Here is an 11881-nt window from a genome sequence, read left to right as displayed (position 1 = left end):
GTGCTTCCATGAGCATGTAGGAATGCCAAACTCCCAGGAGTGATGGCAGAGGTGCTTGACAGGGTTTACTTTCAGGTACTGAGGAGGCCAAGATAAAAGCAGGCTTCAGCGTACCCTGCTTCACTGCTGCTCTCAACCCCCTTCATGTTGATGTCTCTGTGGCCTGTACCTCTAGTTTCTGCTGCCTTAGTTCCTTGGAGAATATTGTGCCTTCTCCAAGAGGACACACCAGGAGGCTTAGCAGCCAGGATAGACTTTTGTGCCTGAGGATCATACCCTGCCAAGGGACAGTGTTTGCCACTGTGTCCCCTCTGGACTTGTAAAGAGTGCCACTGTGACAGCTGATTTTCCTGATTCTGCCAGTACCTTTGGGAGCATTGATAGTATTGAGGAGTCAACTTGCAATCCAGTCAGTTCTTGCTTTTACACTAATATTTTACCTGTGGTGCAGTGATGTTCTGCAGCTGTTGGCCAGATGTATAATAGGATTCTTTATAAAGTAGTCTCAAGTGATGTCCATTTGGGTCCTTTCTTTAGGCCTGCCATTTCTCACACTCACGTATGTGTGTTTCTGCGTGTATATACAATCCTGAATGAATTCCTGGTGATAATATACATTGAAGGTGTACTTGGATACTAGGGGACAGCCTCCAAACAAGACCTCAGTTTTTTGGAACAACTTTTGAAGTGTCAAATTTTGCTTTCATTCTGCTTTGGAATAAATGCAATGCTTTTCAATGGAAAAGATAATTTTTTCAGTTCAGGCTGTCTCTCAAGTAATGGCTAGAGTCCACCTTAGAGCTTTGAGACCTTCTGTTACAAACTTCATCAAAATCAGTATATCTTGGTGAAACATTTTGACTTTGACTTAATCAGCATTTTTATGGAATGGCTGAAAACTGAAAATGTTCTTATTAGTTGTGCACATCAATCAAGATAACTTTATCTTTAAGATGCCTGTTTACTCTGTGTATTTGTTATGAGCTTAAAGATCACAAAGATGGTGAAATGGTTTAATACTTGAGGTTGAAAGACTTCTTGAACTTCCTGCTCTGCACAGATTCCATTCTTCCCTTTCAAGTGGAAAAATTAAAGCTATGATTAACAAATGTACATCTGAAATTGGGAGATCTCCCTACAGACTGTAGAGGTTGCTTTACGCAGGAAATGTTGTTTCCAGTAATTGAATATGGTGATATAATTTATAGCTTCTCAGCCACAAATTTGCACAAATCAGACATAATGCTACTGATTAATTAGATTTTCTGTTTATCACAACACCACAATCTTAAGGCCAAAGATGATAGTTCCGCTTTCATCAGTTCAGCCTTCCAGAAGTCAAAAGGCTTCTGAGAACTGGAATTGTTTGGCTTCTCACATTGCTGCCAGTCAGATGAGCTGCCCTTCATGCTGCAGCATTTGTCATGGTTTGCCCAGCACCGTATGTCCCATTGTTGAATTAGCTATCCTGTGATCCTGGGACACAGGCAGCCTGTGCAGGTATATGCACTTGAGCAGGTGCCCACACATGGACGACAATCATTTGATGCTGTTCTCTGTTTGAAAGAGATAATGTTGTTTGGGTTTTTTTTAATGTGAATTGGGAAAGCAACTCCTAGATTATAAGAGTGGGGTTTTTGTAGATGATTCCAGGATTGGTTTGTGGCTTGTTGGTTGGGTTTTTCCGTGTTTTTCACCCCCCCAGCATTTAACATCCTCGGGTAATATAATCTCCATGCAAAATTATATTGCTTGTTCTGAACAGGTCTGGTTAGCTCCAGTGAAGCAGAACAGTGATATGATAGTCTATTATTGTTACTTTCTATGTTTTAAAGCACTAGCATTGTGTTTGGCATTGACTGAAACACAGGAGATAATGGACAGCCTATTGACTGTCTCTGAGCTCACTGCTCAGACAGAGATTGGGGTGGAAGAAGGTGATCTGTTCAGTTCCTCACATAATACTGCAGCAGTCTTTGCTGCTGAGCACTGAAGCTCCATCCCTATGTCATAGGTACAGATGTCAAGGCTATCCCTGGATTTGCCAAGTCCTTAGTCATTTGGGTTCTGGAGAAGGGAAGAAATTCAGCTGAAAAGTGAGAGCTCTGGAATTTTTCCTTTGGTAAAGAAAGTAACATTGTGTGAAGTGCCCTGATGTATGGTTTTGTAGTCCCAAAAGGCAAAGCATTGATAAAGGCCTAAATAGAAAGCCTGATTTTCATGCAAAACCAAAGTAACACAAAGTCTGTGCAGATGCTGTGGGGCTCCCAGGAGCAAGGCTGGCAAGAGACAAGCAATTTCCATGCTGGTGGAGCAGGTGGAGTGGTGATTGTGGAGTGCCAGGAGCACACCTTCCTCACCGAGCAGCTTGGTAGCCTGTTCCTTCCCACTACATGGCTGTCATGGAGGTTCCTGGAAGAGGGGACGACTCTCTGGTTTGCTTTTCAGGAGCAAGTGGCAGTCATGACTAAGCTACAGCACTGAAAAATAATTGGGAGATGTCAGCCTTTTTTCAAAACAGGGAGGGAAGAGATAAGGAAAAAAGAGGTAGGTGCATGGGAAGATGTGCAGGCAAGGTGGTTCTCAGTTCCATAAAGCAAATAAACTAAGATGTATAACATTCCCTGTAACATTTCACTTTGTTATTCCGGCAGGACTTTTTGAAGTCAGTGGGAGTCTTTCCACTGCTTTCACGGGATCTCAGATCAGGCCCATCCAATTGTTTAGGTTGCTGAAATATATCTGGCCCTTTACCTGTTGCTTTTAATGAATGCTGCATAGGAAAAGAATCAGTTTCCCCTCTGCTCAGAAAGCACCTAATACATTGTAGCTGCAACCTAATGTATTGAAATGAACAGGTGGACCCAGCAGCCCGGTGTTTATTTACCCATACTAATTTTGAGTTTACTTCAGCAAAGGAGTTTGTGCAGAGGACGTGGCTGTGACACTGTCCTCTGGAAGCTGGACCCCAGGGAAGAAATGATCTGTCCTGCTGAGCAAGGGCTGCTTTGGAGCCAGCTACCGCACTAGGAGCAGAGACATGCCCTAACCCTACCCCTTTACAGTCCAAGTTCCTTTTTGGCACCTGCAGCTTTGGCAGAGGGCTCTGCTCTGTGCCAAGCAGAGGGTTAGGGTTTTTTGCATAGTTTGGGGTGGGGTTGAAGTTGTACTAATCTTTAGCTTGGAGAGCACAACTCTTCAGCAAAAAAAACCCCAGCTGTTCTACAAACTCAGGGAAATGCCATCCTTTTCTCTGTTCATCTACAGAGGAGAAAGGGGAGAAGCTGAGAAGAGATGCTCACAGAGTAGATTAGCAGCAAGGTCAAGCATGTGCGTTCCTGTTGCACTGCCTGTTTGCAGTTTTCTGGACAAACCTTTATAATTCTGAGTATGCTGGGGGAAAAACCAGTACTGGAATCCTATAAATTCTTTTAAAAAACAAAACAACAAAACAAAACCCAAAACAAATAACTGACTTTTTATTTGTAATGGCTAAGAAACAAGTGAGAGGCCCAATGTCTAGCTAAATGTAGAATCAGTCAGTGCTTTAATGCACCCAAAGTTAGAAATGAATCTTTGTTTTTCCTTAAGGTCAAATAAGCCACTGTGTGTGCCAGGTGGGTGTTACTGGCCTGCTGCGCCAGACTCCGGTGCTAAAGTATTTTGCTGCAGTGCTTTCCTAAAATTGATTGTTCTGGCTTTGCAATTTCCCTAGTTTGGAATTTTTTGTGCTGATATTTTTGTGTGTCCTTTCTGAGATGTTATTACTTGGGATTTTAGTAGATGCTGCTGAGTTCAGGCCAGTCCAGCAGCCACTGAAGTAAAAAGACTGTTTTTCTTCAGATGGGTCCACTGTTCTGACAATACACAGGGGACTGGTGTCATGACTGGGGAAACCTGATATGACTTCTTAGGACTTCTGGTTAGTAAGTATGGAACTGGTTTTGATGAATTGCTTAGCTGTGTAGCAAGTCAAGCAGAATACCCCTTTTTTTCACTACACAAGAGGTGAAAAAACAAACAGAAGCTTTTAGGATTAATGCCTGTGCTGTGACTGGGACAGGCTAAGGACAACACCAGACTGGCAGGACGATAACAGAAGCCTTTGCCTCTGGAGAGGAGAGGCTTGGTTCCTTTAGAAGAGACTCCAGGAAAAGTTGCATGTAGGAGGAGGACTGAATTGCTTGAAGGGTATGAGGCAGCCTCAATGAACACCAAAGAAGACTGAGAATTTCATAGAGGTATGCTTATTTTGAATAACTGAGGGCCACCTCTGATCTCAGAAGGGTCACAAGCAGGCTGAGCACAGGTCTCTTCTCCAGGATGGCTTATACACATCCAGCTAAAGAAGGATTTCAGAAGGACAATACTGTTGTATCGAGCCTCTGCTCACTCTGACGGGAAGATCAATGTGCAACAGAAGTGCACTGAATGTCCAGCAAGGGATTTCTATGGGGGTGGTCACAGCTCCAATGGGGAGCATGATGTTGGAGTGATGACTGTGCATTAGGCATGGCACTCCAGTAATGCAAAGGGGTAGCTGAGTTAAGGAGCAATATTTCCAACACCACATGTACATCATTGCAAACAGGGCGTGTAGCCAGGCAAGCTGCTCTTTAGCTAGCGCGCTGCTTGGCTTGTGAGCCAAAAGGTTGTGGCAGAAAGGGAAAAATTTGCACATGCCTTTTGGTGTAATATCTATCTAGGAGTTATAATGTATTCATCTCTGTACTATCTGAGCATACAATTTCCAGCCATGGCCCTATGAATTCTTGTCTCTCACAAGGTGTGGTTGTGTTTTACAAGTAACCTTGCGCTGGCTGGCTGAAATATGAGCCCACAGCACTCAGACCAATAATACTGTACAAGTTGTAGTGTTTTCCTGAGACTCCTGGGTATCGGTTAGCTGCAAAGCTGCCAAAGGACATTCCACAGTCAGAGGAAATTGAGTGTAGGTGGGCAGCCCAGAGCCCAAGTACATACTTTATAAACTCTCGGTTGTTATAGGCGTGAGTCATACAATAATCATCCTACTATCAGATTCACTGTTGGGTGTGTTCGTTTTTTTTTCTTTTAACTCAAATGTCATGTAAAAGCTGCCAATATTTTCCAGAAGTTTGATTTCAGAAAGTGGAAGAAAATGAAGCAAAGCTAGCTAGCTGACACATTTACATGTGTGCAAATACTACCTTAGTAGTGCACTGTTTGGTGTTTTTAAGTGCCAAAAAATATTTTAAAACATTTTTGGATTATCTCAGGCTGAAAGACTCTGGCAGAAAAAAACAGGCTTGGATACGTCTATTGTCTGATGCCAACCAAACATTAGACAGGACTTCAGTGCTGGAGAACAAGTGGCTTTCTAACTGGCCAGTGTCACCAGCTGGGTAAGTAGTCAGTCACTCACAGCAGGCATATATAAAGTATTGATATATTGTGCATATACAAAATATTTTGCCAGCAAGGATTAACCCAGTCTGGCATAAGATAGAAATTTGGGGCGGGTTGTTATGTCTAAATCAAGTTTTTGAAGCAGAGAGCCTTCTCCAAGAGACCTCCTAGGGTAGTGTCTGGTGCAATCAACATTGGTTATGACAAACTCCAAGTGACTGGCCTGTGACAGCTGCCTCCGGGCTGTGTGCTGCTCTACACAATGAGTTGTTTCTGTGGGCTTTACTGACACCGCAAGTGAGTGGGCCTGGGAAGAGCTCCTCAGAGACTGGGAAGGCGCTATGTGGGCCTTGAACTCTGCCCAGTACTCATGCCAGTCCTTTTCCAGCGCCTGCTATCCATGGTGCACACAAGAAAGCCCCATCCCCTACAGTGAACAGTCCCAGGGAAGGTCTTCTGCCAGGGGATCCTCAGGGTTTGTGTTTCCCCTGGGTTGGTCTCCTGTGGAATTTCAGGCAGGAGAAGGGTGGAGCAATGCCTTGGTCGGGTATGTCTTCCAGCTCTTTTCCTTTCCTGTGATGGAAGAATTTTAACTTGGCCTCTGAGGCCACCAAGGTCTTGACCAGCCCATTGAAGGCTGAGTCCCCATGAGTCATGGGCCAGCACCAGCTGACACGTCTCCTCCAGCTGGCGGGAAACAACCTGTAGTCAGAGAGGCAGAAATAGGAGGATAAAAGGAGTATCAGCAATGACAGTCCTCTCTTTTCACTTGGTTACTTCTCAGATTAACCTGTTTTAAAAGCCATTAATATCCTGACAGCACGTTGTGGTTTCAGCCCAGTCAGTAACAAAGCACCACGCAGCCGCTCACTCACTCCCCCCGCCCTGGCCAAAGTGGGATGAGAAGAAAATATAAAGTCAGGCTCGTGGATCAAGGTAAGGACTGGGAGGGATCACTCCCCACTTATGGTCACGGGGAAAAGACAGGGTCAACTTGGGGAAGAAGCAAAATCAATTTAATTTACTACCAATCAAATCAAAACAAGGATATTGGGAAGCACACCCAAACCTCAAAACACCTTCGCCCCAGCCCTCCCTCCTTCCCGCCTCAGCCCCACTCCCGGTCCTCTCCCCCTCCTCCCCCGGCGGCGCAGGGGAACAGGGGACGGGGCTGGGGTCGGTTCCTCACCCCTTGTCTCTGCCACTCCTTCCTCCTCAGGGGCAGGAGGACTCCACGCTCGGCCCCTGCTCCACTGGGGGGTCCCTCCCACGGAAGACAGTCCTCCACGAGCTTCCCCAAGGTGGGTCCTTTCCGCGGGCTGCAGTTCCTCACAAACTTCCCTGGCGTGGGTCCTTCCCGCGGGCCGATCTTCAGTCCCAGCCTGCTCCAGCGCGGGCCTTCCCACGGAGTGGCGGCCATCTTGGGGGGCCTCCGCTGCCCCGCTCCCCTCCATGGGCTGGGGGGGGACAGCCTGCCGCCTCACCACGGGCTGCGGGAGCATCAACCTCCTCCCCTCCTTCCTCACTGGCCTCAGTACCCACAGAGGGGTTCCTCTCACATCCCGATCCCCGCACTCACTGCAGGTTCCCCTCTTAAATCTGCTCTCCCAGAGGCGCTACCGCCGTCACTGATGGGCTCGGCCTGGGCTAGAGACGGGTCCAGCTTGGAGCTGGGGAAGCTTCCAGCAGCTTCTCACAGGATCTGGCCCTGAGGCCCCCTTCCCTGCTACTAAAAAAACCCCATGCCACAGAAACCCATAACACAGCATAAATGAGGAGAAGCCTGTTTCATTTAGGTGATGTTAGGAATTCATTCTCTACTTTGAAGCCATTCTTCCTGCATTCTGCTTTGTCCTTCAAAGACATCCTGGAAAAGGCAAAACTCTTCACTCACACTGCACAGTCTCCATGTAGTCCTGCTGCTTCTCTTTTTTCTAAACTACACCCCAAGGGAGCAGAAACGCTATAGAAATGCAGCCTAGCCCTGAGACGAGCCAGAAAATCAGTGCCTCCCTCAGCCAGGCACCATTCTCCATTTGTAGAAGTACTGGCCCAGAGGTGAGCTGGTAATTTCATTGGTGGAACCAAGTGTCTTGCAGGCAATGCTAATGCTGGGGAGTGGGGAGCTGATGGCTTTTTTTGCCAAAGATAAAAATCATTTCTGATAAGTGTAACGTGGTAATTGTTAAGAAGGAGGCAATCACTTTTGTGTCTTTGTGTTGTGCACATAAGCAGCACAGCAGGCCTTGACTACGCATCGGGGTCCCTTGAGAGCTACCAACATTGGCTTGGCAGCCCCAAATCCATATCTGGGTACTTCCTAAGCCTGTCTCCCCTTCATTTCCTTCTAGTGCTCAGGGGCTGTATCAGCAGGCAGAAGCAATTTTCAGAAGAAAATACCCTTCATTTTTTGTGACTCAACCTCCCTTTTTCCTAGGAAAGCTGAGGAGTGTGCCAGGTGGTGTACTGTCCGGGTGTCTTCTGGATGCTGGCTTAGGCATCTGGGGCCTTCCAGTCCTGTGCAGTCACAGAGCATTTCCTGACATTGTTCCCTGGAACAGCTATTTTTTTCATCGGTTTTTAACTGAAACTACCTTTTCCCACTGCTACTGCAAACCATATTATTCCTGCGGAGGCTGCATTTCAGTGGTTCCGTGACCCATGTATAAACTAGCCTTTGTACCAAAACGTTTAAATTACTGTTTTACAATTTGAAATGAGCAGTGCTGCAAAAACGCTAAACATTATCAGTTGCTGTTTTTATTTCCTTCCTTTAGAACAGGAATGAATGAAACAGTTGTGATGAATAAGACTATATTACTCATGCCTTGTACTGCTCACTATTCTGAATCTCAGATGAGTGTTATTTCCCTGCAGGACATATATTGCTATCTCTCCGGCCAATTTGCAGCTTGAGTATTGCATTTTGTTTGTTACTTCTCCCCATGGATTCAATCTGATGTGCTGTTCAGCTTTGCTTGCCCCTCCACCTCCAGCACAAAGCCTTGTCTTACATGCTGCATCCAGGCAGTGCTTTAAGTCATTACTTTATGGGTTTGGCTGCCTCACCTTGCCTAGCAAAGCTGAATCAGATAGGACTCTGTCCGTACTACTGAAGCTAATAAAAGCTTTTTCATTAACATTAATGGGAGTTCAATCTTCTTTTGGTATGCTGCTGCACATCCTGAATTCCTGTTGATTTTTAGCAGGGCCAAGTGGCACAAAGCCACTCCAATGCAGGCCAAAAGTGTGCTCCTAGGTCCCACTGACATGCACTGAAGCAAGATGCATGGTAGCTTTTGGAGGTCTTGACCTTAGACTTGCAATGCATTCCAGGAATTTGTTATCAAAGGTACTATAGATGCACAGCTCAATACTGTAAAAGTAGGAAGATAAAAATAGTTGTGGTATTTAGCCAGCCCAGTGGGTTCTGTTGTCCAGTACAGTCTATCCAAGAGTGACAAAACCAAACCACTTCAAAGAAAGGTGAAAAAAATCCCTCCATCCCACATATAGGTAGTTATGGGATAATTGCTGCTAGTGCTTCTTCCAACCCGCCATATTTAACAGCTCACTAGTGCGATGAAGCTTACAGATGTACATATCTTCTAAAACTGTCTCATCGCTTTGGGGAAGTAATACTTTTGGTGCTGGATGTTTGTGTTTTCTGTGACTGATCCTTTTGTCTCGGAGATGTTTGTGGGGCCATTAAGATGTGCCACTGAAACATGTCCCACTAAAAAAACACTCACTGCTGGTGCAAAGCACAAATGTATTCCTTTGATCTCAAAGCGGTCACTACTGGCACAGACCAACAAGCAAAGTGAGGGTTGTTGAATGGTGAGTGGAGAAGTCTTTAGGGAGCCATGTTTCAATTTCAATCTTCCATGAGATGACTTGTAAAACCAGTGAAGAGACATGGTTATTTTAAGAATTTTGGAAGACCTCTTGCCTGTGTCCTTTTAAAGAAATGCAATGTAGTTTGTTTTCCCCCCTCATGTACTAATCATGGGCTACTTCTGGTGTGCTTGCTAAGTATGTTCACTCTTCACCAGATGAAGCTTACCTATTAGTGCAGCTTGCACTAGAAATTATTCAGTGCAGCTGAATCCCGGTATTCACTCATTTTGTGGCACATTGCTCACTAGGCAAGGTGAATGATGTTGTCTCTGTGTAGAAGAACAGAGTGTCAATGCTCTCTCATTTTCAGTTTGTATCTCATTACAGACATACAGTTTCTGTGGTCACTGAGTTTCCCCTTGTTGCTTGTTAGCTTTCCTCTTAGTGTTATCTATCTCCTCATATTTCAAGGGTGCAGTAGTCACCTCTGCAGGGCAAAGGATCTCAGAAGGTAGATTGTTTTGCTGAGGGAAAAGCACACACACGGTTTAGCATTTAATGAATAGACTCTGAAGAGGTGCATTTAAATCAGCACTTAGGGCTGAAGGTGTATGGAGAAAGAAAGATAAAATATTGTCATCAGTGGCAAAAGAAGTTATACAAAATAAGGACAGGAGGATACTATGCTGTAAACATTGAGCCAAAATGCTTAGATTTTCTTGTAGGTCAGATCCATTATGAAACACTGAAAGACCTTTTGTAGAGCTCGTGTTAAATGCAGGTGTGATGATAGAGAGCTGAGACGAGTTATGGCTGTTCCCTCCTCGTGTAATGGACATGTGAGGCTGTGTCAAGTGGGGCAGATATTTCCCACAGGATAATGGGGTGAGAGAGGCACTGCAGCTACAGCCTCCTTACACTCACACACTGAGCAGCTGGTGTCTAGGATTTGGACTTGTCATTTCTCCTTCTCACTGTGATATCTTAGTCTCCCTGCCAATGGCCTCATGCCATTCCCCTGCTAATAAATGTCCATGGTTCCCTCCCATGCCATCCTTTACCTCCACCCAGATCTTTAACCCCTTGAGAATCCCAGTTCTGGAAGCTGTGCTGCCTATTCTCAAGCTGCATGTTCCTTCAGGCATGAGGAGCCTCATTTCTATATCAAAATTTCCCAATTTTCTTCTGCACTGAGGCAGTCATAGCAAACTCTTCTGTGAGGAGGCAGTCCAGGCAGTAGAGATGCAGTTTAATGTCTTTTATGTGGGAAGGTCGAAACCACTAATGCTGTTGCTTGCCTTTTGAAAAGGTCCCTGACCATCAGGAGCTGAGAGCACATGCATTTCTGGCAAGCAGGTTCCACTAAGAGGTCTCAAGTGGATCATCCACAAAGTGCTGTACTCCAAATCATCATGCGCATGCTTTGCCCCTGATGCTAGACAAACTGACGTCACTGCTTCCTTTCGCTCTTCATTTGCTCTATCACCTTCTTTTGCAGAGTCCTCCCTCCATACGTCATGCCAACTAGATGTCTGCATATCATCCTCCTTCCCCTGAGCATTATTTTCTCCTGATAGATTGTATACATTTTGACTCCCTCAGCCTGGGTGACTTAGCTCTTATCTCACTGCTTTGCCAAAAAATATTTCTCTTTTTCCTCTAGATGCTCCCCTCTTGGTTGTGACTGACAGTATACTGACTCTGGTTTCTGCAAGAGGCTTTGTTTCCTCTCCTCCCACAGCAGTGACAGTTTTTGCAATTCTTCAAAGTGACGGTTTTAAACACCTGTAGATGTTCCAGGGATCAGACTCTGTGACCCTCAGCTCTTATTTACAGTATTCCACTGTAGGAGGAATTGCCCTTGAACGTACAAAGTTAACTTAAATATGGGCTCAAATCAAGTGTGGTACCTGCACGTTGAGTGACGGTCAAATTCTGAGCTGATCAGGATATTGTGTGTAGGTCCATCCCCATCATGAACTGATCCAGATCTGCTGATTCAAAAACATGTAACCACTGGGATATGTCAAAATCAGGATCCCATTCTGAATTTTAGAAGCTAGGTGTGTTCCTTCTTGGGCAGCTGGAAGCAAGGAAAATTTCAGGTGATCCAGCTTTGTAATGCACTCTCATTTCTCTCCACTCTTTCTGCAGCATGGAGAAACCAATTTCCCTTCTGGGCTCAGGAATAAGGATCAAGTAAAATGGTAACTTAACAGGTAGGAAGAGAGAGCTGGCTGTTTGACTGTATTTTCCATTGTTGCCATCTTTCATGTGGCTTTTTACAGTCCCCTGTAACTCAGTCAGGCTGGAGCATCCTTGAACTAGCAAATGGCTGCCCCTGCAGAAGCAGCATCCATGCAAAGGCAGAGTCCTTTATGTAACAGGGCCCCAGGGAGTAGATGGACAAGTATTTTACCAATGTACAATGATGCTATTTAGATACCAGTGAACACTTTGAAGAGCATCCTCATCATGGCTCTGCACATCCATGCTGTGTTGCTTAGTGAAGAGGGGTTAGGACAAGTTGTCATTGTCAACACTAATGCTACGTTCATGTTGCAAAAAAACTGCAGTGGAGATGAGTGAGGAAATCTGTCCGAAATGCCTTTTCTACTGGGTGGGGAGAAAGGGAAGGGGCAAAGGAAAAACC

The sequence above is a fragment of the Accipiter gentilis genome, chromosome 28 (assembly GCF_929443795.1).
Source record: "Accipiter gentilis chromosome 28, bAccGen1.1, whole genome shotgun sequence".
Lineage (NCBI taxonomy): Eukaryota > Metazoa > Chordata > Aves > Accipitriformes > Accipitridae > Astur > Astur gentilis.
The sequence above is the reverse complement of the archived record's forward strand: the minus strand, read 5'-3'. Positions refer to the sequence as shown.